Here is a 13,706-nt window from a genome sequence, read left to right as displayed (position 1 = left end):
GAACCTCACAGGGACAGGAAACATTGCTGTGTGAATAATGTTAGGAGAGCTGGCCTGGCTCAGAGACATTGAAGAGCTCCCACAGGGAGGCTTAAAGGAGATGTCTGAAGCAGCAGGGTGTGCTGCTTAAGTGAGGAGGTCATCTCAGGCAGGAGGACATAACAGAGAAACGAAGCTCTGGCAAGGATGTAAGAGGAAATAATACATGAAGAGAAGCAGGTGGCTATCAGCAAGAAAACCAAAGACAGGGCTGGAGAAATGGCTCAGTGGTTAAGAACACCGACTACTCTTCCGAAGGTTCAGAGTTCAAATCCCAGCCACCACACGGTGGCTCATAACCATCCAAAATGAGATCTGACACCCTCTTCTGGTGCATCTGAAGACAGCTACACTGTAGTTAGATATAATAATAAATAAATTTTTAAAAAAAGAAAAAAGAAAGAAAGAAAGAAAACCAAAGACAGTAGATAGCAGTGTGGGCCAGGAGGTTGGAGAGATGGGTCAGGAGTTAAGACCAATAGCTTTNTTTTTTTTTTTTTTTNTTTTTTTTTNTTTTGGTTTTTGAGACAGGGTTTTTCTGTGCAGCCCTGGNTGTCCTGGAACTCACNTTGTAGACCAGGCTGGCCTCGAACTCAGAAACCAGACTGCCTCTGCCTCCTGAGTGCTGTGATTAAAGGTGTGCACCACCACACCCAGCAGCTGCTCTTACAGAATTCCTGAATTCAACTCCCAGCAACCACCTGGTGGTTCACAACCACCTGTAATGGGACCCTATGCCCTCTTTGGTGTGCATGAAAACAGTGTAGTCATATAGATAAAATAAATATACATATACATAAAATAAACAAATCTAGCTGGGCAGTGGTGTTGCAGGCCTTTAATCCCAGCACTTGGGAGGCAGAAGCAGGTGGATTTCTGAGTTTGAGGCCAGTCTGGTCTACAGAGTGAGTTCCAGGACAGCCAGGGCAATACAGAGAAACCCTGTCTCGATAAAATAAAAAATAATTATGATAAATAAATTAATAATGAACAAATCTTACAAAACAAAAAAGTCATATTTGAAAAAAAAAAGGGGGTGAGGGGTGAGGAGGCACTGAGCAGCCTCTTGACTCTGTCAGGACTCATTTGTAAGCCTTCAGTGACAAAATGCATGAGAATTCATCTAGAGGTCAACTCTTCCACCCCGCATACCCTTCACCACTATTATACACTGTATAATAATATACATTATACACCATTATACAGCATGCTCCTATTCCTTTCCTGTTTCTCCCATATACATGAAAGAAATGCTAACAGGGTTACCTACCCAGCACAGCCAGAGAGCTGCAGCTCCCAACACTCCTGTAGTGACCAGGATGGGTGCTGTCTTCCAAAGCCTAGGACTGGAAGAGACCCAAAGGAGTCTCAGCCTCAAGGGAGAGATGTCCTAAGGGCAGAAAGAAAAGTCAGAGTTAGGAAAGCATCTCTTGCTTCAGAGAAGGAAGCAAGCACTTTTTTTTTTTTCTCTTCAAAGTTTTATTTCCCTAACTTCAGGTCAAATTTCCACAAAATTGTATTCTGGTCAATTACTAGCCTTTTTTAGCTCCCCACAACGGTAGTAGCAAAAGATTTGTGAGTCAGGGAGAAGAGACGACTTTAAGAAGCATTGTATTTACTCATGACACAAGGCAACAGAGTTGGGTATCTGACTGTTCAACAACACAAAGCTTTAATTGCCTCAGTGAGGGCAGACAGGCAAACCAGGCTGTAGACACTCTTCAACTTGTCAGAAATCAGACCAAGGAAAACCTATTCCACACCAATCCAATCTTCTCTTTTCTGTTGCCGCAACATTTTTCTTCTTTTAATTATCATATCATGTATTTTCTCAAGTCCTTCCTTTAGCCCACCTCCTATGATTGCACAGGTGGGCTGCCAATGCCAAGAGTGCACGAGGTCAATTCACCCATTGGTAACAAGTCTCAATCTCTGATAGACCGGGTGGGTAGCAACTATAAGTACAGGGACTCCCTGGTTTTCTGATATCTTAGTTATTTTATAAAGTTCAGTTTTGGCTTCTTCTGTTTGCTACATCAACAGAGTCCACCACAAACACAATGTCATCTATGCATGGAGTATATGACTATCACAGTGGTCTTCATTTCTCTTGCCCACCTACATCCAGAAGTGAAAAGTGAATGTTTTAGAATTGCCCAAGGTTACCTTAGTTTTCTCAGTGTTAAATCCTTTTGCAGGCATGGTATTTACAAAGCCGTTGAACTGCAGCCTGCATAAAATTGTTGTCTTTCCAGCACAGTCCAAACCAGTGGGAAAGGACCAAAAGGGTGGCAGGCTGGTTCATACCCAAGTTCTAGCTGCAAATGGTTTACCAAACTGAATGCTTTCTTCTTTTTTCTTTTTTTTTTAAATGTTAGTGTTTACTTTTTTTTTTTTAAGATTTATGTATTATTATATCTAAGTACACCGTAGCTGTCTTCAGATGCACCAGAAGAGGGCGTCAGATCTCATTACAGGTGGTTGTGAGCCACCATGTGGTTGCTGGGATTTGAACTCATGACCTTCGGAAGAGCAGCCGGTGCTCTTAACCACTGAGCCATCTCTCCAGCCCGAATGCTTTATTCTTATCTGCTGAGAATTTCCTTTTCTGGGTGAGAGAGCTACTGGATTTCACTTTCCACCCTCTGCTGTCTACTGTCAGCCTCTGCCTATTTCACTTTCTGCCCCTGCTGTCTACTGTCAGCTGCTGCCTAGAAGTCCTCCCCTTGCAGCAGCTAGGTCTGAAGGGGGAAGGGACAGAGGGAGGGAGGGGCAGAAGAGAGGTGGCACACAAGCCTAAACCTAGTGCTAAACCTAGTTAGGGGCATGCTTGCCAGCCTCCCTAGGTGGGGAGGCGCCCAGAGAAGGAAGCTCTTAAAGCAACAGCTGAGTATGGAGAAGGAGGGAGCATGAGTCTGCTTTACCAGAGGGACATTGGAGGCCACCATGATCACTCAATATGGACAGGATGGAAGTCTGGACTGACAGTCCATTCCCCATTTTCAGCTGCAGATGGTGTCCCAAATAGAATGTGTTCTTCTCAGCTTATGATTTCTCTTTCTGGGTGATCGCTGGCTGACAGTCCTGAGTTGTCACCTCACTCTCAACCTGGGCTGTGAGCTGCTGCCCTGCTCAGGAGTCTGTCCCTGGACAGCTGCAAGCCCTGATGCTCCCCACCCATTCTTGCTAGGGACATGCTCTCCAGCCTCCTTAAACCAACAGCCTAGTATAGGCAAGGAAGGAGCAGGAGTCTGTTTACCAGAGGGACTGTGGAGGCCACCATGATCACTCAATATGGATTGCATAGAACCAAACCCCACAAGGTCTCTCATGCAGCACAATACAATTGAAAATTGACCTAAGACGACCACCCACTTTATTAAGGGTGCTCATGGTGTCTTCTGTATAGAAATTGAGGGTCCTGAAATGAGGCTCAGATCTCCAGGACAAGAAAACACAAGGGTATGAAAGCAGAGCCCTGCCACTCAATGGTGATTACAGAAAAGAAATGTTGATCTCCACCAGGATTCAATATTCCCAGGACCCAGCTCAGGCCTTCCATTCTATTCTGAGTCTCTAAATAATGAGAACTCAGTCACATGGGAGTTTGACCTGTCTCCTCCCCAAACCACCTCTTCCGGGCTTCCCCACCTGACATAGATCCCAGATCTGCTTACCAAGAAGAAGAGACTCTGGCTCATGGTGAACACTAGATCCTTCCAACCTGCTTTAGAACAGCTCTGGATAACAGGACCATCCCTGAGACAAACACAGTGGAAAGATTGAGAACCTGGTTCTGCAAGGTTTCCTCTGACCTCCTCATCTGTGCTGGGGAAGAAGATGGCCAGGTACACTTCAGACAGACAGACAGACAGACAGACAGAAAGACAGAAAGACACACACACACTCACAGTGAAAGTAATAAAATTTAAAACGCCAGAGTTTTGGGTCTTATTATAGGAAGGGAAAGAATGGGAAGGAGGAAGGAAATGAAGAAATAAGATTTGTATTCTATTCTCAGCCTCAGTTCTCAGCTCTCAGCTCTCAGCTCTCAGCTCTCAGCTCTCAGCTCTCAGAGAACTCCGCCACATCCTGTGCTCTCCAATGCCAGTGCTGCTTCTTGCTAGCTGACCACAAATCCACCGGTGGTAAAGCACCCAGAAAACAACAAAAGTCACTCACAAGAGTGCGCCCTCTACTGGAGGAGTGAAGAAACCTCATCGTTACAGGCCTGGTACTGTGGCACGCTGTGAAATCAGACGCTATCAGAAGTCCACTGAACTTCTGATCCGCAAGCTCCCTTTTCAGTGTCTGGTGAGAGAAATTGCTCAGGACTTCAAAACAGATCTGTGCTTCCAGAGTGCAGCTATTGGTGCTTTGCAGGAGGCAAGTGAGGCCTAGCTGCTTGGCCTTTTGGAAGATACCAATCTGTGTGCTATCCATGCCAAACGTGTATCAATTATGCCAAAAGATATCCAGCTAGCACACCGCATATGCAGAGAATGTGCTTAAGAGTCCACTATGAGGGGAAACATTTCATTCTCAAAAAAATTTTTTTCTCTTCTTCCTGTTATCAGTAGTTCTGAATGTTAGATATTTTTTCCATGGGGTCAAAGGTACCTAAGTATATGATTGCGAGTGGAAACATAAGGGACAGAATCAGGTATTGGCATTTCTCCACGTTCATTAAATGCAAGATGTAAAGCATTAATGCAAGCAAAATGTTTCAGTGAACACATTTAAACACAATTATAAATAAACCTGTTAAAATCTTCTGGACAATACCAGCATTTGGATTTTTTTAAAAATAAATAAATTTCTTATTGACGACAACTAAATGGTGTTTGTAGCATTTTTATCACACAGTAGATGCCATCCATTCACTATACTTTTCTAACTGAGTTGTCCTACATACAAGTACATGTTGTTAATGTTGTCAGTCTTCTGTACTGTTCCTGTAAGTTTACTACTAAAATACATTAAACTATAAAATAAAATAAAATAAAATAAAGAAATAAGATTTGTCTGTAGGTCTCTTCTCAATTCCAGTCTAAGGAAGGTGTGTGTTTGGGCGGGGGGGGGGGGGACAGTGACATAACAGTAGTCTGTCAAGCAACACAGGGTTCTGGGCAAGGTCAGCTATTGAGGTCTGGGATGGAGTAGCCCTAGCAGGCTCCTCCCCATCTTGCTAGTTTCACTTCCCACCCCCAACCTGTGTGATGTCCTTCTCCCCTGACACTGATGACAAATTGGCAGTTATCACCCCCAGAGGATAGTGAGATCCTGAAACAACAACCAGCATAGTCTCCAGTACTGGTTATAAACTCCTCCTAGATCGGGAGGAATCAAACAAGCTCTGTATTCCTCTCTATATGTGCCTGACCGAGCTGTGCAAGTTCCTTCTGTGGCCGGTGGCCACCCTGGCTGAGACCCAGACCAGCACAAGTGAGTGATGGAGTCTGCAAGAGGAGGCAGGGGTGTGGGGGGTAGGGTGGGGAGAGAGTGCCGAACCAGGGCTTTTCCCACCAGACACCACTCTCCAAACGCGTTTGAGCACTGCCCACTACTCCCCTCCTCCCGGAGCACCCTTGGCATCCCAGGAGGAGGTCGGGATCTCACAGCTTACAGTCCTCAGGCTCACACTCGCTGTGTTCTTTCCTCACCGCCTTGTCCTGGCCTGACCTGGAAGAGCCACGATTCATGGAAGTTACTTGGACCACATGGATTTCCTGTGCTTCCACAGCGACCTGGAGACTCCACCGTGGGTGGAGCAGGAGGGGCCAGAGTACTGGGAGCAGGAGACAAAGAGAGCCAAGACCATAGAGCAGACTTACCTCATGGACCAGAGGACCCTGTTTGGCTACTACAACTAGCACCATGCATTTTGGACTTCCACGCGGTTTCTGGCTCAGCATGGACCATAGCACCTCATTCTCGCCTGGGCACCCAGTTCTGTTCAGTCATCTTTCCTTCCAGTTATCTGAGTTCACCTTTAAAAGCATCTTTCCATGGACCTGACCTTCACTGGTATTTCCAGGAACACTTAGGGCTCTGAAGACTCCTCTGCTGCCTCTGCTGCCCTGAGCCTCCTCTCAGGCTCCCAGGAGCTGCTCAGCAGGCTGCAGGCAGGAAATGGCTTCAGTCACAGCCATGCTTCAGGATCTGTTCCTGAATCTGGTTATGCAGCCCTGGCTCCTCCACCTCATCTATCAGGTCACAGATGGAGTAGGTGTTGGGGTGGACCGACTTGAAGCTCTGGATCTGGGCACAGATGACAGCCGAATAGGTCAAAGAGATGGTGGCTTCCTTTACAGAGCTTCCATGTGCCTGTTCCTCATGCAGGAGTCTGATGGAAACAAATTACTAATTACAGCTACCTTAACCCACTTCAGTACTCTGTTACATGGTCCAGCCAGTTGTACAATTGCATGTGACCTTATGTTAACTTTATATTTTATCTTATAATGATTTGTGTTATTCTTGATGTAAATTTTGTTCTTGTTAACTTTGTCTCTTAATGTTTCCCACATAGTTGTACAGTTCTTACCACCTGACTTACGTTCTGTATCTTTACCACTATGAGGTTATTTTGTGTCCGCATGGACGGACACTCTTCTGAGTTACACTAACTACTTCTCCTTCTGAATAGTGGGTTTTGCCAGCTTGAAAGAGTTACAGCACTCCTCAGCCCCTGACTGAGGATCTCTGAAAAGGGAGCCATACACATCAAATAATAAAACAATATAGAGGGCCATCAAGAAAGGCACTTGCAACCATGCCTGCGGAACTGAGTTTGATCCCAGGGATCTCAAAGAAGGAAGAAGCCTGTTGCTTGAAATTTGTTCTGAGGCTATCTACAAGCACTAGGTGGAATGCATTCAAACACCCCTAGTCCCAACCACCATAAAGTAATTTCACACACACACACACACACACACACACACACACACACACCATCACCACCACCACCAAGGAAAACAACCCAAACAAAGAAAGATGCAAAACCTGCCAGCTTTTGCGCCACATGTCATTTTATGCTCATTATAAGATAAAGGGTGGTGTGACCACATCCCCACACTCCTACCCACTCACCCCACCCAATCCCATGGACTAACAGTCAGGAGGAATATGAACACTGAAAGGTGCCTGGCTGTAGCTGAGTGCAAAGGACAAAAGAATTCTCAGAAAGATGGCTTGTGGCCGGAATGAGCCAACAGTCTCACTTCCCCAGGCCAACCTGACAACAGTCTGCCCACCCTGCCCTTCAGTTCCCTTGACTATTGATTGACTATTGGTGAGGAAGACTTGGGACAGAGTAGAGAAAGATATGCAGGCTCAGAGTCACATGTGTTTCCTTACACACATTAAACAGCTTTCTTCAACTGCTCATTCTGTCTGCCAAGCTGGAGATTTCTCTACTGCAGCTGCTGGTTGCCCTTGAGATTTTTCCTGACTTGTGAGTCAACTGGCAGAGCAAAAAGCAGATCAAGACTTTTTTAGACCGTGTCAATACTAGGTGAGCTTTAAACTCTATCTAGAGTCAATATCTCACTGATAAAACTGTTTTCTTTTCTTTTTTCTTAATTTTATTATTTAAATGCATTTTATACATCAAACATATTAATAATATTGAATATTTTGAGAATCAAATAATACCTAAAAATGTATTCAATTTTTATAATCATATCCTTTCATATGCTAAAAATATCATTAATGAACATTTAATACTCTCCATAACCGAGGACCCTATAACTAATGTTGAATAATAAATTGTTTCAAAACATATAAAATATTCTTTGGGAATTAAGCATACTAGGAGAGCATAGAATATTAAAAATGAATCATTAACAAATATATTCAAAAGCCCTTATATGATACCATCTGACATAGTGAGAGAGTATTTAAAATGCATTATATATCTGTGTACATTGTCTAATTATAAGTTTACTTAAAGAAGATCAGGGTTTCTAGGAGAAATTATTTTATCAGTAAGTATAATTTAAACATTTCAAAATAGCAAAAACTCTTTGAAGTTAAACATTAAGAAAATGCTGACTTCAAACACAGTGAGAAAAATTATCAATAATATTCCATGATGTTTGCAGAACATGGTTTTAATATTTTGAACTGTTTAGCAAACAGATTAATTCTTTTAAGATATATTTCATTGTTATGTCTCCCTTTTCATTTCTGATTTTATTAATTTGGATACTGTCTCTGTGCCCTCTGGTTAGTCTGGCTAAGGGTTTATCTATCTTGTTGATTTTCTCAAATAACCAGTTCCTGGTTTTGTTGATTCTTTGAATAGTTCTTTTTCTTTCTAGTTGATTGATTTCAGCCCTGAGTTTGATTATTTCCTGCTGTCTACTCCTCTTGGGTGCATTTGCTTCTTTTCGTTCTAGAGCTTTCAGGTGTGCTGTCAAGCTGCTAGTGTAAGCTCTCTCCAGCTTCTTTTTGGAGGCACTTAGAGCTGTGAGTTTTCCTCTTACCATGCTTTCAATGTGTCCCATAAGTTTTGATATGATGTGTCTTTGTTTTTATTAAATTCTAACAAGCCTTTAGTTTCTTTCTTTATTTCTTCCTTGAACAAGTTATCATTGAATAAAGTGTTGTTCAGCTTCCACGTGTATCTGTGCTTTCCACTGTTTTTGTTGATATTTAAGGCCAGCCTTAGTCCAGGGTGATCTGATAGGATGCATGGGATTATTTCAGTGTTGTATCTCTTGAGGCCTGTTTTGTGACCAATTATATGGTCAGTTTTGGAGAAGGTGCCATGAGGTGCTGAGAAGAAGGTATATTCTTTTGTCTTAGGATGAAATGTTTTATAGATATCTGGGATACTGGACATGTGTGAGTGCCTGGGAGTGGAGCTTCCTCTGGGTGCTGTGGACTGGCTGCAGAGTTTGTGTCCAAGGTGTGCACAGAGCACCAGCCCAGACCAGAAAGAACCCATGCCACTGGTTTGGCAGACTTCCTGAGTGCCTATTATTTTATCTTCTAAGTTCCTTAAAAGTTGTGTGGCTGCAGAACAGTAGTTTCTCTATCAACTGGAACTGACTCCTCAGCGCTGATTTGGTTCAATGTTGCCTATCTGGAACCAGGACAGACAGAAGGTTGAAGGGAAGGGGAACCCCACTCCCACCCATCACGTGGTTCCACCTGTGCAGGAACACACAACAGAGACTGGGTTTGTGTCAAGGAGAGAAACTTTGCCTTCATTGGAGGAGCTCAGACCTCCCCATCCCCCCCCCAACAACCCCCCCCCCATGCCCTGACCTCCAGCTTTTGCTACACCTGTTATTTTCTGACCCTAATGACAGAGAGTGTCCCGGAGTAGGTGATGTGACCATACCCTCTTCTTCCCTCACCCATGCACACCATCAATATGTACGCACAGTCAAGAGTAGGGAATTAGTTTGGGTCTGGGACTGAGAAATTCATCAATTCCTTGCCTTAATTGGAGCATGCCACATGTGGTTTTTACCTGGTCCAAGATTCATTGCAATGCAGCTATCTGTTTCTGCTGTGATAGCTGCAACTGGGAAGCCTAAGGATCAATGCTGGTTTTGAAGACTCCTGTGCTAGTGGGAACAGTTCTAGGCACTTGCTGAATATACAAGTTGAGGGTGGGTTGTAGCCAGAAAGAGAGACATGGAGCAATCAGGACCCTAACTTTGTATCCTTCAGAGAGCAAAGATAGAAGAAAAAGTATAGAAAGTACAAAGAGGAAGGGTCAGCCTAGGAAAAGGACAAAAGACTTGAGTTGGACTCATCTGCTCTGCTGGCCTACACTCTTCTTCCCTACAATCTGCTCCCCAACACTCTGCCTGAACTCTCTACCATCCAGTCCTCCCCTTTGCCTCTCTTCTATTTCCTGTTATAGAACAACTCCCCATAAAACAGAACTGCCAGCATCTTCATATGTTTTAAGAATTTATCCAGTATTTTCTGGACAGGTAGTAGAAGACAATGACTATGTCCCTAATATAACTGAGTGTCTCCTAGTCAGCCATGGTAGCAACACATCTTTAATCCTAGCAGTCATGATGCAGACACAGGTGGTTCTCTGAATTTGAGGCCAGCCTGATTTATACACAGAGTTCCAGGACAACCAGAGGGAAAAACCCTGTCTTGAATCCTACTCCACCCCACTCCTGAAAAAGAAACTTCCTTGAATCTGATCCTTCAGTAAATGAAGGCCATCTGATCTACCCATGGCCCAGGAAGGAAACTGGGGGCTATGATTCCTGAGAATGCTTGCCTCGCCCCTGCTTGATCACCCCTGACAGAGTTTGTAGTCACCCAGCAGTCATCTGCAGCCTCTGATGCTTTTGTCCAGTGCTGCTGGGGACCACTGGGGATGATTTAGTCTCTCTGTTCATCAGGGAGGCTGCTGTGCCCTTGGTTAGATCCTCTTCTTGGAACCCCCGTGGTTCCTGTTCAGAGGGTAATCGCGGGTTGAGAATCCTTCTCTGCCCGGCAGTGGTGGCGCACGCCTTTAATCCCAGCACTNGGGAGGCAGAGGCAGGCGGATTTCTGAGTTCGAGGCCAGCCTGGTCTACAGAGTGAGTTCCAGGACTGCCAGGGCTACACANAGAAACCCTGTCTCGAAAAATCAAAAAAAAAAAAAAAATTACTGAGGAGAATCCTTCTCTGTAAATGAGGAAGAAATATCAATATTGCAAACCATGAACATTACCTGTTTCTAGCACAATTATCCCAGTTAAAATAGTATTTTTTCAGAAAATTGAAAGATTTTTCTACAAAGCAGAGCTTATACAAAAAACAAACAAACAAATAAAACACAAACAAACAAACAAAAAACACCAAAGATTTGAGATCTATGGAGGTATTGCCTGTACCCCTGAGAGAGTGAACAGGCTCACCAGGAAAGCAGGAAGAGGTAGGAGGGATATTGATAGTGAAACAGGCTCAGCAAGGGACAAGTAGTGTAGGCAAAGGGAAAAGCAGAAATTGACCTTCAGAAACACCAGCAGGATTGAAGAAATAATTTACTCAGGTCAATATTAAAGGACACTGTGATGGTCAGAACTGATCTAAAACTTAACAGTATCCAGAGTCCAGTAGCAAAGGAAAGTCCGCTCCAGGTGTGCCTGGAGGAATTATCAAGAGTAAGTTACTCTCTGGAATGCCTGAGGGGCATTGTCTTTATTGGGTTGAGCTTGGAAGCCTCTTTCCTAATATGGACAGATCTTTGTACTGGGATGGAGTCTTACACTGCCAGGAGACAGTTGCTCTGCCCCGAGTCCCTAGAGGAACTCCTGGTCTCACCGCACAGTGTTCCCAGGTTCACACTCACTGTGGTATTTCCTCACTGCTACCTCCCAACTGCCTCGGGGAGACCAGGTTTATGGAAGTTGGCTACCTGGAGGACAAGCAGTTTCTGTGCTTAGAGAGCAACTTGGAGAATCCTAGGGTGGAGCAGCAAGCATGGGGGGTAGAGGAGGAGGGGCCTGAGCACTGGAAGCTGGAGTCAGGGAGAGCTGAGGAGGAGGAGGAGCAGACTCCCCCTGTGAACCAGAAAACCCTGCTCCACTATGACAACCAGCCCTTTATAGTCAGCAGCACACATTTTGGACTTCCACAGGGTTTCTTGCTCAGCATGGACCACAGCATCTCAGTCCGTCCTTAGTTTGATCATTCTTCCCTGGAATCCCAGCGGTTTCATCATCTTTCCTTCCAATTTCCTAAGTTCACATCCCGCCCCCCTCCCAGGTAAAACTTTAATCTCATAGCGCCCCTCCTGACACCTATACCATTCTCCCACACCCAAATCCAGGGCCAGAAAATGAGGCCTCCTTTGCCTCTGCCCCCACTTGGGTGGGAGAGGCCTTTTAAGGCACCTGTTAATGTGGTGGGGGGCAGTAAGCTGGTAAGGTCCTGGGTACAGGACAAGTTTTGATGGACAGGCTGTCTTGCTGTGGAACCTACAGGCTGAGCTTTTACAACTAGCCCCGCCCAACCGGAGGGTGCCAATCCCACAAAGAATTCTTCTGTTGCTGGGCAACAGAATTGACATGTTGCTGGGCAGAGCAGACAGTGGCCTCTCGCGCACGGAGGCGTTCTGCACGCTTAATAGTTCCGCTTCAGCTTCTGGAAGTCGCGGGTACTGAGCCGCGACCGCGGAAGATCCCCGAAGACCTGGGGTGTCCTCACCTCTAGCAGCACTAGCGCACACAAGCTAGCCGCTATTTCTTCTAGGTCGGGCGAGAAGGGCGGGCTATTCTTCTGATCTGACGATCCGGCTTCTGTCCTCTTCTTGAAGGCCCACACTGGCACCGACACCTGCAGAGACTTGGCATACAGCTGGGTCGTTAGGGCTGTGCTTGGGGGCTTGGGGCAGGCTGGGGGACCGGCGGGTGTCTCCCCACTCAGGCTGCCGTCAACTGAGTGCTCTCCGGGTCTGACTTGCAGAAGGGGGGCAGGTCCTGGAGGGTGGCATCCTCATTCATAGCGAAGAGACTTCAATGATCGCTACCGCCCAGTCGCTTCCCAGATAACTCTTTCAGTGGGCTCGTCCTCTTCTTCCTAATCATCCTCCCTGACCAAGGCTGGCCAAGGGCTGGGCGGCTGTGGTGCTGGTGGCGGGACCAAGAGGTCAGGTGGCAGTTACACTGTGTGCCTGTGCGATGTCATGGAGGCAGAGTCGTGCGGCCTCTGCCAGGGCTCCGTGACCATGGGCAGCATAGGCACAGGGCCCTGGCGGAGCGGTGCCGCGGTGCTGCAGTCAGTAATACCAGCTCTGAGCCAGTGCTGGCCCAAAAGCTCTGAGCAGCCCCCATGACAGCTTCCCCACAGATTTCATCCACGCCCCCTTTCGATCTCCGTTTTGCTTTTCCAACACGTCTCCATCATGCCCAGCAAAGAGATAGTAGTGTCCAGTATTAACATGGTTTCCACCAAGCTGCTATGCGAGTTCCCATTTTTAAAGCATCTTTCCAGGAACCAGCCAGTGGTCAATGGTATTCCAGGAACACTTCAGGCTGCAGGAAGGAAATGGCGTGTTTGGGTGAACCGATTTGAAACACTGGATCTGAGCGCCGCAGACAGCCAAATTGGTCAGCCTGCAGGCTGCAGAGGATTTTCCTCTCTCTTTTAATTTGTCAAAGAGATGGAGGCTCCCTTTACAAAGCTTCCATGTACTTGTTACTCATGCAGGAGTCTGATGGAAACAAATTGCTATTTACAGTTACCTTAACCCACTTCAGCACTCTGGTACACGGTCCAGCCAGTTGTACAAATGCATATGACCATATGTCCACTTTATATTTAACTTCATATTGATTTGTATATATCTTGATGTAAATTTTGTTCTTATTTTTATCTCAATATTTCCCACACTGTTATACAGTAATTTCCACCTGACTTATTTTATGTATCTTTACATCCCCATGGATGGACTTTCTTCTGAAGTACATGAACTACTTTTCCTTCTGCATAGTGGGTTTTGTCAGCTTGAAAGAGTTACAGCCTGCCTTAACCCCTGACTGGAGATCTCTGAAAGGAAGCCATACACATCAAATAATAAAAACAATATAGAGAGCCATCAAGAAAGGCATTTGCAGCCGGGCGTGGTGGCGCACGCCTTTAATCCCAGCACTCGGGAGGCAGAGGCAGGCGGATTTCTGAGTTCGAGGCCAGCCTGG

The 13,706-nt window shown here is 45.6% G+C and overlaps 3 pseudogenes; 1 reads left to right on the top strand and 2 right to left on the bottom strand.

Moving 5' to 3' along the window:
- Positions 1 to 1,791: 1,791 nt before the first annotated feature.
- LOC110312225 lies at positions 1,792 to 3,039 on the bottom strand (annotated as a pseudogene).
- Positions 3,040 to 11,242: 8,203 nt separating this feature from the next.
- LOC110312224 overlaps positions 11,243 to 13,706 on the top strand; it is a 22,685-nt pseudogene continuing 20,221 nt past the window's right edge.
- Positions 12,133 to 12,951, bottom strand: LOC110283686 (annotated as a pseudogene).

This window comes from Mus caroli, chromosome 17 (genome assembly GCF_900094665.2).
Source record: "Mus caroli chromosome 17, CAROLI_EIJ_v1.1, whole genome shotgun sequence".
Lineage (NCBI taxonomy): Eukaryota > Metazoa > Chordata > Mammalia > Rodentia > Muridae > Mus > Mus caroli.
This window is presented reverse-complemented; position numbering and strand designations above follow the sequence as displayed.